We start from the raw sequence: 14,869 nt of genomic DNA, 5'->3' as shown, positions 1-14,869 counted from the left end.
CAGTCCAACGCCCAAAATAGATACTGCCACCACCATGAACTACACTAACATATACAGTCTCTCTAACAGTCAAACACAAACACACTTCAAAAAGGTAATGGGTTCATAGGGCAACACAAAATAACATTAAATGTAACAATTTAGTACCCAAAGGGTTCAGTGCTATATATAAGCACAACAGAAAAGAAAGTCTCTCTCAGAGACGCATAAGGATGAAGACCCCGGCTATGTAATGTCAGGGATGTCACTCAAGTAGGCCTGAGGCCTGCCCAGAACCTGGAGAAGTAAGTAATAGAGATGAGCGATCAGCCGATCCGAACAGCACGCTCGCATAGAAATGAATGGACGTAGCCGGCACGAGGGGGGTTAAGTGGCCGGCCGCCGTCAAAGCGGAAGTACCAGGTACATCCATTCATTTCTATGGAGCGTGCTGTTCGGATCGGCTAATCTGAACAGTACTCGCTCATCTCTAGTAAGTAACACAGTTTTTTATGTTCTCTTACCTCCCCTGGGCCTCTGATCATTATACCTGGGGGTCTATAATAATAGTGTTTGTGGGGCCTGCAACCTTACTTACTGATCCCGGCTCCTGCTCACAGCGGCCTCCGCAGAAAAAGAGTCGCAGGTGACAGTGGTCAGGAACTAGGATCGGTATGTAAATAGGGCCCGTTATGTACCAACCTTTTTTAAAAAATTTTTTAAATGCAGCGGTTGTGGCTGCTGCAAGGCCATCTAGTGTCTCGAGCCCTGTGGCAGCCGCTACTTAGTTACACCCCTGGTTCTATGCTATTTATTGTATGGTTTTCCAGCCTGTGCTGTGTTGCAGTGCACCAAAAAGTTTAAATTTAATGACTGATTATAAATAAAGTTATTAAATCAACCTAAAACATCTGTCTGCAAATGGATGTCTCTTCCTTTCAGAAGAAATTTTCTGGTTTGGCTCATATCCCAAGTCATGTCATACACTTTTCATACCTTCCAAAAGATGGCGATAGAGGAACTGTTTTACTTTTTTCCCCACAACAGAAATTATTTGCATATCCTTCCCGTAGATGTAATTGACATGCTGCGATTTTCAAAACCACAACGGTTTTGGAAATCGCAGCGTGTCTGTGCTGCGATTTTTTTCCGCAAAGTGGGCATGAATCCCACCCACTTTGCAAGTACTGTAAAACGCCGCGGGAAAAATCGTGGCACGTGGGGCTCTGGCCTAAATAACAGAACCATAATTCCTTAGGATTTTCAACATAGCCTTTCATTTAAGTTTATTGCACATGAGAAACTCGAGCAAAAACGCAATGAATGCTTTTTTTTTTCGTTGCGTTTTTTTGCTCTGTTTCCGCCCAGTTGGGTGTGTGTCCAAAATCACGGCTGCAAAATAACGCGGCGCATACGATCCTAACTCCCATTGAAATCAATGGGAGCGTATACGGTGCGCACACGCCGCACGCGGCACGTTACATCGTGTGAACGCACCCTTATACAGAAAACATAAGGAGTAAAATAACAGGAAACTGTGCAATAAAACTTCTCTACTTTCAGTTTCTATTCTAACCACGTCTCAACACGTCTGTGCTACAGAAGGACAAGATTTTCTATAGAAAAACTGCTTAGAAGAGAATGGCAGAGAAGGGGCGAGATTTCCTGGTTGAAGCACTCCAAATCTTGGATGAAAAGTCATTTAAGAAATTTAAGGACAAATTAAATGATTGGGAGATAAAGGAAGGATTCAGTAAGATCCCTGAAAGCAAGCTGAATGATGCAGACCCTGAGGAGGTGGCTGAACTTATCAGAAGTTACTACAAGGACTCCTATGGGGCTGAGGTGACCCTGGCTGTTATGGAAGCCATAGATGAGAAACAGGAGGCCGAGAAGCATAGGAAAGACTTAAAGGCAGGTAAGAACCAGAATATACTGGAAGAATATTACCAGATGTACAGATCTCAATATAGCAGGACATCCTATTAATATTATAAATGTGAAAGTTTGTGAGTTTGGATGTTTGTGGGTTTGTGTGTTTGGATGTTTGTTCCTCAATCACGCAAAACTCGCTCGACCGATTTGGCTGAAAGTTTCCACAAACTTAGTCACTACACCCGATTGCGCAATAGGCTACTTTTCTTCACAATAGCGCACATACGTTTGTGCCAGGACCCCCACAAAACCCAAACTCACACCACCATCTCTGCAATCTCACACACATTGGACCATAGCAAGCCACAAAATTCATATTGCCCTCTACAGCCTTGCCCCTAACCCCACACAATCACATATACATATACTTTACCACTTTGCCCCTCACCCTACCGATACTCCAGGAGGCTCTCTATAATGCTCCGGAGCAGCTATGTTTGCCGACCCCCACCGCTCTGACAATCCGCGACACCACCCACCCATGTCAATACCCCTAGGCGGTCTAATAAATGCAAAAAAAAAAGTTTTTTAAAAAAGTAAAAAAAATATAAAAACAAATAAAAAGGATTAAAAGTTCAAATCACCCCCCTTTCCCTAGAACACATATAAAAGTAGTTAAAAACTGTGAAACACATACATGTTAGGTATCCCCGCGTCCGAAATCGCCCGCTCTATAAAGCTATACAAATATTTTTCCTGTTCGGTAAACGCCGTAGCGGGAAAAATGGTCAAAAGTGCCAAACCGCTGTTTTTTCACTGTTTTGATTCTGATAAAAATTTGAATAAAAAGTGATCAAAGCAATAACATTTCCCGAAAATGGTAGAACTAAAAAGTACACCCGACCCCGCAAAAAAAGACGCCCTATACATCCCCGTAAACGGACGTATAAAAAAGTTACGGCTGTCGGAATATGACGACTTTTCAAAAAAAATTTTTTTAACACAGTTTTGGATTTTTTTAAGGGGTCAAAATGTAAATAAAACCATATAAATTTGGTCTCCCCGGAATCGTAACGAAACACAGAATACAGGGGACATGTCATTTTGGTTGCACAGTGAACGCTGTAAAACCAAAGCCCGTAAGAAAGTCGCAGAAATGCATTTTTTCGTCAAAACCACCCCATTCTGAATTTTTCCCTGCTTCCCAGTACATTATATAGAATAAATAATGGTGGCATCATGAAGAAAAATTTGTCCCAGGAAAAATTAAGACCTCATATGGCTCTGGGAGCGGAGAAATAAAAAAGTTATGGGGTTTAGAAGGAGGGGAGTCAAAAATGAAAAACGAAAATCAAAAAATGCCATCGGCGGGAAAGGGTTAACTTCAAATACTTCTGTCCCAAAGTCACTATGTAAAGTTTCTCACAACACCGTATATATAGCAGCTCAAATACAAATTAACTTCAACACAAAAGTCTCACGTATTCTCTGAATTACAGCAAAAACAAGATACAAACTTACATTTCATATCCCATACCTTATACACAGTACAAAAACCTTACCCACGTCTGTATATACCCACTGCTACAATCACCGCAGACGAAGTCGCAGGTACCAGCTAGTACAGAAATAATACAGGGAGATTCACTCAAAAGAAGTCCTGAATATTCTGTAATAACTTTCACTAGGACAAAGAAATCAGAATGAAACAAAGTGCAATGTGCTCACATAGACCACCAGTAGGACATTAGTATACATAGACCACCAGTAGGACATTACTACATGTAGACAATCATTAGGACATTACTATACATATAGACCACCAGTAGAACATTGCTACATATAGACAATCTTGGCAGGCTATAAAACCATCCTGGGATTCTAGAATGCAAAGATTCTACATCCATGTAAGCTAAGATGGCTCCCTCTGGTAGGGGACCTATTGCCGATAGTTTATTTAATAGATCTGTGGTATCTTATAGGTAGCTAGCTATATCCTTCAACGGGGGTTTAAGAATACCTCCACCCACCCAGAAATGTACTCATTGATGGTCAGCATGTCAGTTGTAGCTATGGAAACACAGGCGGTTTTCCTATAGGTATAATGGAAATCCATAGAGGTTTCCTTCCTGTGAAAAGCACTGCAAGAAAAAACATGATTCATTACCTTATATTATGCCCCTGATTTCCTCTGATGTAAATACTGTGCCTATATATATATATATATATATATATATATATATCCTCCCATAATGCCCCCTAATAGCTCTTATATAAATGAATCCCTTGCCGTCATAATGCCCCCTAATGAATCTTCCCTTATACTATTAAATTATCCACAACTGCACTAACAAAAAAAAATTATACTAATTATACCTACCTGTGATCCTTTGGTGAATGGGGCTGCAGCCGCCTCCTCTTCCTCTCTATGCACAGGATCCACTCATAGGACGTCCTACATCCTGATGTCATCGCGCAAGCCAGTGCCGAGATCAGGTGTGTTTTGTCTGGTCTCGGTGTCTTGTAAACTGCAGGCCTGAAGTGGCTTCCGGTTTACAAGACAAGGATGGGTTTTAACTAGATCGGTGTCTGCAGATACCAATCTAGTTAAAAGAAAAGCATTAATGGCGGCCATGAAGTGAACCCAAGGAAACTGTCCCCTGATAGAACAGGTGGATCCAGTCCTGGATGATCTCTATCAGAATAACCTACTAACAGCTGATGAATATCAGCACATGCGCAGTAAGACAACCTCTCAGGAGAAGATGCAGGAGCTCTTTGATTATGTTATATCATGGGACAATGAAGAGATTCCTGAAATCCTGATATCTCTGACAGCCCAAATACACGTGTATGAAGCCAAACTTATGGTGGGTTTCCACTATCAGTTTTAGTACTGGTTGGTGAACTCTTATTGACTGACCAAAACAAAAATGCACAGTGTGGTCACAGCCTACAAGTGGTTACTCACTAAGGTTTTTTTGGACTTTTTCATTGTGTATTTTTTTTTTTTCATTAAAAAGTTCCAAGTTAAAATGCTACTTGTTATTCAGTAGGTTTTTTATGACATATTATGCTCTTTGTCTGTGTTATCTTTTAAACCTTTCCTAGTGTTGTTACGAGATGCAGAATACTCTTTATTTGGCTCTTTCACATAGACTTCCTTAAAGGAAGAGAGTTCCAGTACAAATACCAACACAAAAAAAGACCAAAAAAGGCATCGAGACTTATGTTTTTAAAGGTGTAGTGTGGCCCCAAAGGGATTTTTTATACTGATGGCCTATCCACAAGATCAGCTGGTGCAGTAAACATCAGTTGAGAAATTCCATTTGGGGTGGACAAACCCCTTTAAGGCTGAGGCCCCACGATTCTGACGAAACTCATCCACACATTGTGGAAAAATATACACAACCTAAACTGCAGCATTGAAAATTGCAGCATGTCTATTATACCTCCAAAATCTCCAGCGTTATAACAGGTAAAACTGTGGACTGTCTGTGAAAAGCGCTGCAGGAAAAACCACAATGCATTGCTGCCACGGTTTTTCCCCGAAGCGCTTTTTTTTGCTGGAGCCCACTACGTTGGCAGTTAGGCTAGAGCTGGTGTCATAATCTTTGTGTGGCCAAAGTCAGATGAGGAGTCAAACATAAAGGGAAATATAAAGAAGACTTCTACTTCCCCTACCAGCTCGATCCACTTCTGTCATTGCCACAAAAAAGATTGTGTCCGACAACTGACTGCTGTTAGGTTTTTGTCACACGATTTTTCACTGGAATTTTTTAAAGGCACAGAGCGCTCTATACACACAGCATTTTTTGAGTGATTTTTTAAAAGTATTTTTCTGTATAGTGACATCTATAGGAAAACTCTGCCGCATGCCGCATCTTACTGAATAACCGGTAACATCTGGTCATGTCTAAAAAAAATGCAGATAAATTATCCAAAAAAGACCATAGCTAGCAATCACTCTTAGGCTAAGTTCACATCTGTGCCATGGTTAGATGGCTGAAACAGCATTTGCACACAAACACCAGCGAACCCCATTGACTTTAATCGGGTCCACCAGGTATGTGCAGTGAAGCGGAAGAAAAAAACAGGTTTCTGTTACTTCGGAACAGATGAAGATATCTTACCAATGTAAAACCTTGGTGAGAACAATTGCTGGGTCACTTTCTGCATAAAAATGAGTAAATATTATAATAGTAAATATAAATATAATAGTAATACATAAAGTATTACCCTAATGTATTGCTTTAGATAACACATCTGTCTTTTATCTACCTCTACAGGATCTCCAAATGTATCTGCAATAGGAAATGCACTCCTGAATTTAGGTGATAAAATGTCTGTCAGTTCTGGATGGTTTCCTGGTAGGTAAAGTGTGAGAAAAGCACCAAAAATTGTTGTCATGTTATTAATAAAGAATATTCTAAATACATATATGAAGTCTAATATACAATGCAGCCTGTGTGTACAGTAATGCTAATTGATAACTTACTGACAGCTTTATTGTGAAGTTATATGCTCTCCTACAAAGCACTGATCTCCTCTCTACTCTTCTGATGTACACAGTGGGGAAATGTATTATCCTTTCAAGGTCGGTTTTCTAGCATAGATGGTAGATAATGTGGTGTACATTTCACACAAGGCCCTTTTCATGTTCTGAGCCCCACCATTTGCCACAAGCCGGGCATCCGGCAGAGCAGAGAAGACCGTCGGGTATCATGCTAGAGGCGAAGCGTGCGTGCACGAGAGAGAGATCATCGGAGATGCTGCTGAACAAAGTGTAAGCCTGAGGCAATGGCAGAGAGAAACTGTTGTATCATGCGTGCGCGGAAGCGGTTTCATGCTAGAAGTGAAGCGTGCGATCATCATCGGAGATGATGCTGCTGCTGCTAGTAGTTCCTTGCCGAGGAGCCGAACGAAGGTCATCTATTAGTTCATGGCAGAAGTGAAGCACGCGCGCGATCATTGGAGATGATGATGATGCTGCTGCTGCTAGTGCCTTACCGAGGAGCCGAAAAAGTGAAACGAGAACGAAGGTCACCTATTATTTCATACTTTGCTGCTTTCTCATTCGGCATTGTATAGAATGCCTAGGCAATATGTGAAATGACGAATCATTTCATACATTGCCGGCTAGTTTTAGGCATTCTATAGAATGACGGATTTCATACATTGCCAGTAACATATACATACTATGTGATCCTAAAACATCTCCTATCTGTCTCTACAGAATCCACACTGTCATCTGCTGCAGCAGACTTACTCAAGCTTGTAGGTTATGAATTTACAGTTCCCGAGACTGGATGGTTTCCTGGTAAGTAAAGTACATGAGATGTGGACGCAACGTGTCAGCATCAGAGGCAGAAAATCAAGTTCCTGGGTGCCAATGCAACAAAGCTTCTGCACCTCTTGAAATACATGAAAGGCCTTACTGATGTAACTGTCTCAAGTCCTGGGAAATTATCAGACTTTTAGATTTCTTTTCTTAGAAATATTGAATCCTGCTGATGTGTGTGTGTTCTGTACTGCCATATAGCATGACTTTTATCTTTTCTCTGTCTCTACAGTAGGTATACGGCCATTGTCTGCGCCAGCAAGCGTCTCCAGACCTCCAGGTAATTGGTGTGTAATGCTTAGTACTAGAAGTACTAGATGGTTTCCTGGTAGGTGACTACAGTACATTACAGAGGTAACCAGTCTCAGACAATGATCAGACTTTGAGATTTCCCTCCTTGAATATATTTCACTCTTGGTGATGTCTCTTCTGTGTTCATTAGTATAATCTTTATTTGTTGCTTTGGATAATACATTTGTCTTTTACCTATCTAGAATCTGGACCTTCTTCTTCTGCCATAGCCAGTGTCTCCAGGCCTCCAGGTAACTAATACGTAGGCCCATTGCAGATGACCTTGGCGTAGTTCAGTGTGCTCTCCGGGTTTTTCACACTGCCCCATTCACTTCTGTCAACCCATGCACATGACCATGAATTACAGTCGAGCCGCAAAACTCAGAAAAGGTTATATTCCTGTCCGGTTTTGTGGCCGTGCTTCTGCGGCTCCTATTCATTGAATGAAGCCTGGCCCCAATCATTCAATGGATAGGAACCGTGGAAGCATGGTCGCAAAACTGGACAGGAATAGGACCTGTCCTGAGTTTTGTGGCCCGGATTGTCGGTTGGGACCATGTAATTCACGTGTGCGTGGGCTGACAGAAATGAATGGGTTGGTGTGCTATCCGGGAAAACTGAGATCGCACACTGAATCACGCCACGGCCATCTGCAAGGAGCCTTAGATGAATGGGACAGCTGCATAATTTCTACCACTTGTGAATATAACCTTACCCTACAAATGTGAAGTTAAATCTTACCACAATGAGTTAATTTACTTGAAAATGTAAACTATTAATGTTTTTTCTGTTTTCCAGCTCAAAAAAGCCGTGTGATGGAGTGCAGACTATGTGGAAAGGTAACAGAGTAATGGACAGGTCTATTTTTAAAGGGATTCTACCATTAAAAATCTTTTTTCTGTGGCTAACACGTCGGAATAGCCTTTAGAAAGGCTATTCATCTCCTACCTTTAGATGGGATCTCCGCCGCGCCGTTCCTTAGTAATACCATTTTTTACCAGTATGTAAATTAGTTCTCTGGCAGCGATGGGGGTGGGCCCCAGCTCTGAAAATGCGATGAGGGCGTCCCCACCGCTGCCCGAGAACAGGATCCTGCGCCGCCTCTATCTTCTGCTGGATCCTCCCCTTCTTTCTTCAGCAGCATCACCTCTGTCGGCTCTTACACTAGTAGAGCCGACTGCACATGCTCGCAATTGTGGCCTCGGAACTATGCATGCGCAGTCGGCTCTACTAGTGTAAGAGCCGACAGAGGTGACGTTGCTGAAGAAAGAAGGGGAAGATCTAGCAGAAGATAGAGGCGGCGCAGGATCCTGTTCTCGGGCAGCGGTGGGGACGCCCTCTTCGCATTTTCAGAGCTGGGGCTCGCCCCCATCGCTGCCAGAGAACTAATTTACATACCGGTAAAAAACGGTATTACTAAGGAACGGCGCGGTGGAGATCCCATCTAAAGGTAGGAGATGAATAGCCTTTCTAAAGGCTATTCCGACGTGTTAGCCACAGAAAAATTTTTTTTTAATGGTAGAATCCATTTAACCCTTGAATTACTGTAAATTAAAGGGGTTATCTGGGTTTTAAAAAAAAATTAAATAAAAGAAATGCAAATGTTCTAAAACTAAAACTACACAGTACTCGCCACTTATTTCCAGTGCCAGAGCTCCTGCTATCCTCCCATCAGTGGGCTTCAGCTGTCACATACAACATGACTGCCATGTCTGGAGAGGTGTTGCAGTAATACGAGCGTCACATACTGGCTGTGTATAAAGACATGAAAGCAAGTGTCATGAAACAAAAAGACAATCTGCTCACACAGTGCTAATAAAAAGTTAATAAAAATCACAGAATAAGAAAAAAAGGCACATGAGACTTGATAACTTGCATTTCTTATATTTTTGTATCACATTAGGTCCAAGATTCAGATGGATTAGCTGTTCCAGTTATAACTGATAACACATACAGGTAAGACCTACTCATATAATAAAACAGGACTCATTCGGTAGTCTTTTTGAGTTAAAGCCAACTGGCTATAATAGGAATCTGAAAAATTCACAAAACTTTTTATACTTCTCCCTTCTGCTCAATCCACTCTTGAATTTGGTTTAAAAATCCGCACCAAAATCTGCAACAAAAAAAAGCTGTGTTTCTGCAACAGAGGGCCTCAGCCATTCTCTTTGCTGGGATTGTTTGGGATCTTTATTCCGCTATGCTATGACAACAGCCAAAAACGCTGTGTATCCAAAAGTATGGCCTTATCCTACAACGCTTAATAACGTGGTCCACATGTAGGACAGTTTTTTAGTGCAAACTAAGCCAGAATACTGCGACATTTAGCTTAGTAAATCTGTGATAACCTCTCAGTGAGGGAATTGCATTATTTTTGCCAGAGTTTGTAGACACAACCCATAATATTGTGGGAATAGATCTCGGAACCATCCCCTATATACCGATGAAGGACAGCATGCTGGTGCCCAGTCAATTATCACAAAGAATAGATGGTGGACAAACTCTTTCCTCAGTCCACTGTTGTTAGCGCATCCCCCCACCTCCCCGCTGCACCTCTATTTTATAGCTAAGGTTAAACCCCACTTACTATCCCTTGCCTGACCCTTTTACCTTTCCATAACCCGTCTGCTCATCATCACTTTCCTGTCATGATCCCCCTCCACTACCCCTTTGTGTCCCTTACATAGGACTTTCTAAATCACTGAAGGTTTCCTTTGTTCTCCTTGGTCTTTCAGATTAGCTCTGACATCTCCAGGCCTCTATCATTGTCAGAAGACTGGACTCAGATTCCTGGTGAAGGGTCCCGTCACTATTAAATATACGATTGTTTCTTGGAGCGAACACCTAGAAGAAATTCCAAGCTATAGATATGAGATTCTGAGTCCTTTGTTTGAAATAAAGGTCCTTGATGATCCTAGCGCAGTCGCAGCCATGCACCTACCTCATCATCTGTGTGTAAAGGGTAAGTCACAAATCCATAGCTCTACTGCTACATGTCTTTGGAAATCCAGCTGTACAGCCCTATACAATGTCAAGCTGGTCTGCCTCAAGTTCACTACACACATCATGGCCATGGTTCTGGGCACACTCTGGTCCCATTACAGTACCTGCTAGTCTCTACTTACAGTTACTTCTGAGCTGAGTTTTCTCTCTCCATCTCACCTCTCCATCACGGTGACTCCTAGTGGTGGCTTATCCATTTGTATACAACTCACAACAGTCTGACATCAAAAGCCGCTGGAAGCACACCCAATGTGACCTTTAATCAATCACATGTGACCTTGAGTAATACATTAGCTTCACTGCCGTGCATATATAAACTATATGGAGTTCAGTATTGGGCCAAAGCTCTTAATGAATTCAGGTATTTTACTCAGAATCATTTCTCTCGGTGTATAATATTCAGCCCCTCTCCCTGCAGTTATCTTCACAAAGAGTGACAGAATGGCTGAAACGTCTTCCTTCCCAGATATTCCACCATCACCTATCAGCAGTATTCTTGAGAAGTGGACAAAATTGTAACAACTTGAGTGGGGGGCCACCAAGTGCCGAGGTGCACAGTGCAGAAACGCCACGTGAGCTTTTGCGGGCCGTATACGCTCCCATTGATTTCACGGCCGCAAAATAGCGCCGCGTATACAATGCCGGCTCCCATTGAAATCAATGGGAGCGTGAACGGCCCGCAAAAGCTCAAGCGGCGTCTACGTGCCACATCACACGGCACTTTACTCCGTGTGAACTCACCCTTAAAGTAATATCTGTATCCTGCAGGGTTTACTGGGGACCTGTCAATGGTGAAATGTGCTCACTATAAAGATGGAAACATGACACTGGAAACACCAACAATCGTAGAGCCTTTTTATGTCACATTGGAGAATCCCACTTTCTCCCTCCTAGGAGTTCTGTTCTCAGGTTGGAAGAAGATTCCAATTCACGGAGTTGTCCTGATTTACTTCCGCATACTGTGTAAAGATGAACCAGATGAAGAACACAGAATTCATCTGTATCTGCTTCCATATTCTAACCAAACAGAACAGGTAAGAGAGGGCTGTGCCAACATGAGGGGTCGCTGTAATCCATAGGTACTAGAAGAGGATTGATAGGGGTTCTTCATCATCACCATATGGACACTATTGTAGTATATTCTGTACTATTTATGCATATATCTAATACAGGGGTCCTCAAACTGCGGCCCGCGGGCCACATGCGGCCCGCCAAGCACTTCTGTCTGGCCCCGCCGACAGGCGTGCATTTTTAATGAAGCTCCTGGGGAGCTCGGGCCAGGCCATGGAGCGCACTTCACTTTACCTATTGGAGGGCACCGCTCCCGATGTCTGTGCGACCTGCTCTGCCTCCGGCCCACTGTTTAAAAAGTTTGAGGACCCCTGATCTAATACATGGCAACTAAAAAATTTAGACACAGTGGGACAGATTTACTGAGCAAAATGCACCAGAATAACTGGTAAATGTGGAACAAGGCATGCTAGCCTCTTCAGGATCGAGCCAATTTTTGTTTTTGCATTTCCATTTTTCCCTCTCCATTTTCCAAGAGATGTCATTTTTTTCATTTTTCACATGGTGGTTTATTGTTTGCGAAACCAATTATACTTTGTAATGGCACCATTCAATATATTATACGATGTACTAGGAACCTGAAAAAAAATTCTGAATGAGGTGGAATTAGAAAAAAAAAAGCATTTGCACCAACTTCTTATGTGTTTCATTTTTACGGCATTCACTATGTGGTAAAAATGACATGTTAGCTGTATTCTGACGGTCAGTGTGAACACGGAAATACAAAATTTATGTAGTATTTGTAATGTTTTGATACCTTTTAAAAAATTTAAAACTTTGCAAAAAATAAAAATTTCTTTTCATATTTTTGTGTTTGGAGCTGGCTGTGGCTTCTTTTTCTAGATCTGAACCCATTTTTCATGTGCGTCATGTCAGTAGCGCAGCGCTGGCTGGCACAAATGCCGAATGGGAGTTGTGAGAAAAAGGGGATTTTTTTCCTATGTCTGAAGCCATTTTTCTGTGTGCGTCACGTTAGAAGTGCAGCGTGCTGGCTGGCATGGACGCCGGAGGGTAGTGGTGAGATAAAGAGGAGTGGTAACAAGTAGAGATGAGCGAATACTGTTCAATCAAGTAGATATTCAATCAAATTTTAAGGTATTCGACTCCAATCGAATACCACATGGTAAACGCAGTAAAAATTTGTATGCCCTCCCACCTTCCCTGGCGCTTTTTTTGCACCAATAACTGTGCAGGGGAGGTGGCACAGGAAGCAGGAAAACGTAGGCATAAAAAAAAAATAGGAAAAAATCATTGGCTGGCTAAATCAGGTGACCTCGGATTTATAAGAATAGTGTCAGCCATATTCGTGTCAGATGCGTTTTGTTGAGATAGGGTGAGACATTGTGCTGAGGGTGAGATAGAGTTTAGACACTGCTAGGCAGGAAAACTAAAAAACAAACAGCTCTATTCTGAGCTACACTGCAGGAACAGTGTACACATACACTGAACCTGCCAATGATGCATCAGGGTAGCATCAAGGGACGGGGGCAGGCACGTGGACGTGGAAATCCAGCTGGGGATCCAGTGCACAGTCCAGATACTGGAGAGGGGTTGCCAGCAGTGCCCCTCGTCAGTAGCACAAGGGGGCGAGGACGTAGAGATCCAGTCCACAGTCCAGCTACTGGAGAGGGGCTGCCAGCAGTGCCCCTCGTCAGTAGCACAAGGGGGCGAGGACGTGGAGATCCAGCTGGAGATCCAGTCCACAGTCCAGCTACTGGAGAGGGGCTGCCAGCAGTGCCTCTCGTCAGTAGCACAAGGGGGCGAGGACGTGGAGATCCAGCTGGAGATCCAGTCCACAGTCCAGCTACTGGAGAGGGGCTGCCAGCAGTGCCTCTCGTCAGTAGCACAAGGGGGCGAGGACGTGGAGATCCAGCTGGAGATCCAGTCCACAGTCCAGCTACTGGAGAGGGGCTGCTAGCAGTGCCTCTCGTCAGTAGCACAAGGGGACGAGGACGAGGAAATCCAGCTGGGAATCCAGGATGCAGTAGCTCGACTCCAATTATATACTGGAGAGAGGCAGCCATCAGTGCCACAACATCAAGGGGGGGGGGGGGTGCAGGGTGTAGTGCTGACGATGCCCGAGCACCAGGAACCTATACTAGGGTGGATAGCAGATATTGTGGACTCACAACCAGCATGTCCCATAAACAGTACTGACGAGACACAGTTCCATGTGTCTGTGCCAGCACACATCCTCCTCCTCTCCCAACACCACCACCTTCAGCGTTAATAAATAGTTAAAAAAAACCATTAATGTTTTAGGGCTCCCCCCCAAGGGCCTGAAAATTAATGTTTTAGGGGTCATCCCAAGGGCCAAAAACTAGAACTCTGCTGGATAAAGGCTCAATTCACCCAAATGTCCTAAAACTCTGCTGGTTAAAGGCTCTACTCACCCCAAGGGCCAAAAAATAAAACACTGCTGGTTAAAGGCTCTAGTCACCCCAAGGGCCAAAAAATAAAACACTGCTGTCAAAGGCTCTAGTCACCCCAAGGGCCAAAAAGTAAAACACTGCTGTTATAAGGCTCTAGTCACCCAAAGGGTCAAAAAATAAAACACTGCTGGTTAGAGGCTCTACTCACCCCAAGGGTGATTGGTTGAGCCAATCTTGACTTTTCAGGATCGATTTTAAAATCTGATTTCCGATCATTTTTCATTCGAACCCGATCTCGATCCCAATTCCGATCCCAATGCAAGTCCATGGGATTTTTTTATTAATCGGAGATCGGATTTTAAAAGCAATCCTATTCACTATACAGCATGGAATCTAACAATTGTTAGAATCCACGCTGTGTAGTGAATCACTAAAGTAGCCAGAGGATTTTTTTTTTAAAATCCTCTGGCTACTTAGTCCCCCCTGGTGTCCACTTACCTGCAGAGATGGCTGGTCCGGTGCTCGGTGTGTTCTCCTTCTTCCTCTCGCTGACGCTCCACGCTGTTCTTCTCGCTTCGCTGCCCCCTCCCTGCCAGGTTAGGAGAGTGTGGGCGGGTTAGGAGAGTGTGGGCGGGTACTGGGAGGGGAGACGTCACGTCTCCCCGCCCTGTACCCGCCCACACTCTCCTAAGCCACAAGCCCCGCCTTCCTAGCTCTTTAAACACTAAGGAGGCGGGGCAGCGAGAAGACCAGCGTGGAGCGGCAGCAAGAGGGAGAAGGAGAACACACCGGGCATCGGACCAGCCATCTCTGGAGGTAAGTAGCTACTTCAGATGTTTAGTTTAGTCTCCCATTAGAATGAATGGAGGCAGCCGGAACGCAGGGGGTTAAGGCTGTGTGTCAGCTGCTTCCATTCATTCCTATGGACCTGCAGCGG

General features: G+C 43.5%; 1 long non-coding RNA gene across 1 annotated transcript in view; it reads left to right on the top strand.

Moving 5' to 3' along the window:
- LOC142208787 (uncharacterized) overlaps nt 1-14,869 on the top strand; it is a 532,067-nt gene that overhangs the window by 215,659 nt on the left and 301,539 nt on the right. The gene's annotated exons all lie outside the window — the stretch shown is intronic.

Source organism: Leptodactylus fuscus, chromosome 6 (assembly GCF_031893055.1).
Source record: "Leptodactylus fuscus isolate aLepFus1 chromosome 6, aLepFus1.hap2, whole genome shotgun sequence".
NCBI classification, from domain to species: Eukaryota; Metazoa; Chordata; class Amphibia; order Anura; family Leptodactylidae; genus Leptodactylus; species Leptodactylus fuscus.
Note: the sequence above shows the minus strand (reverse complement) of the source record. Positions and strands in the feature narration are given on the sequence as shown.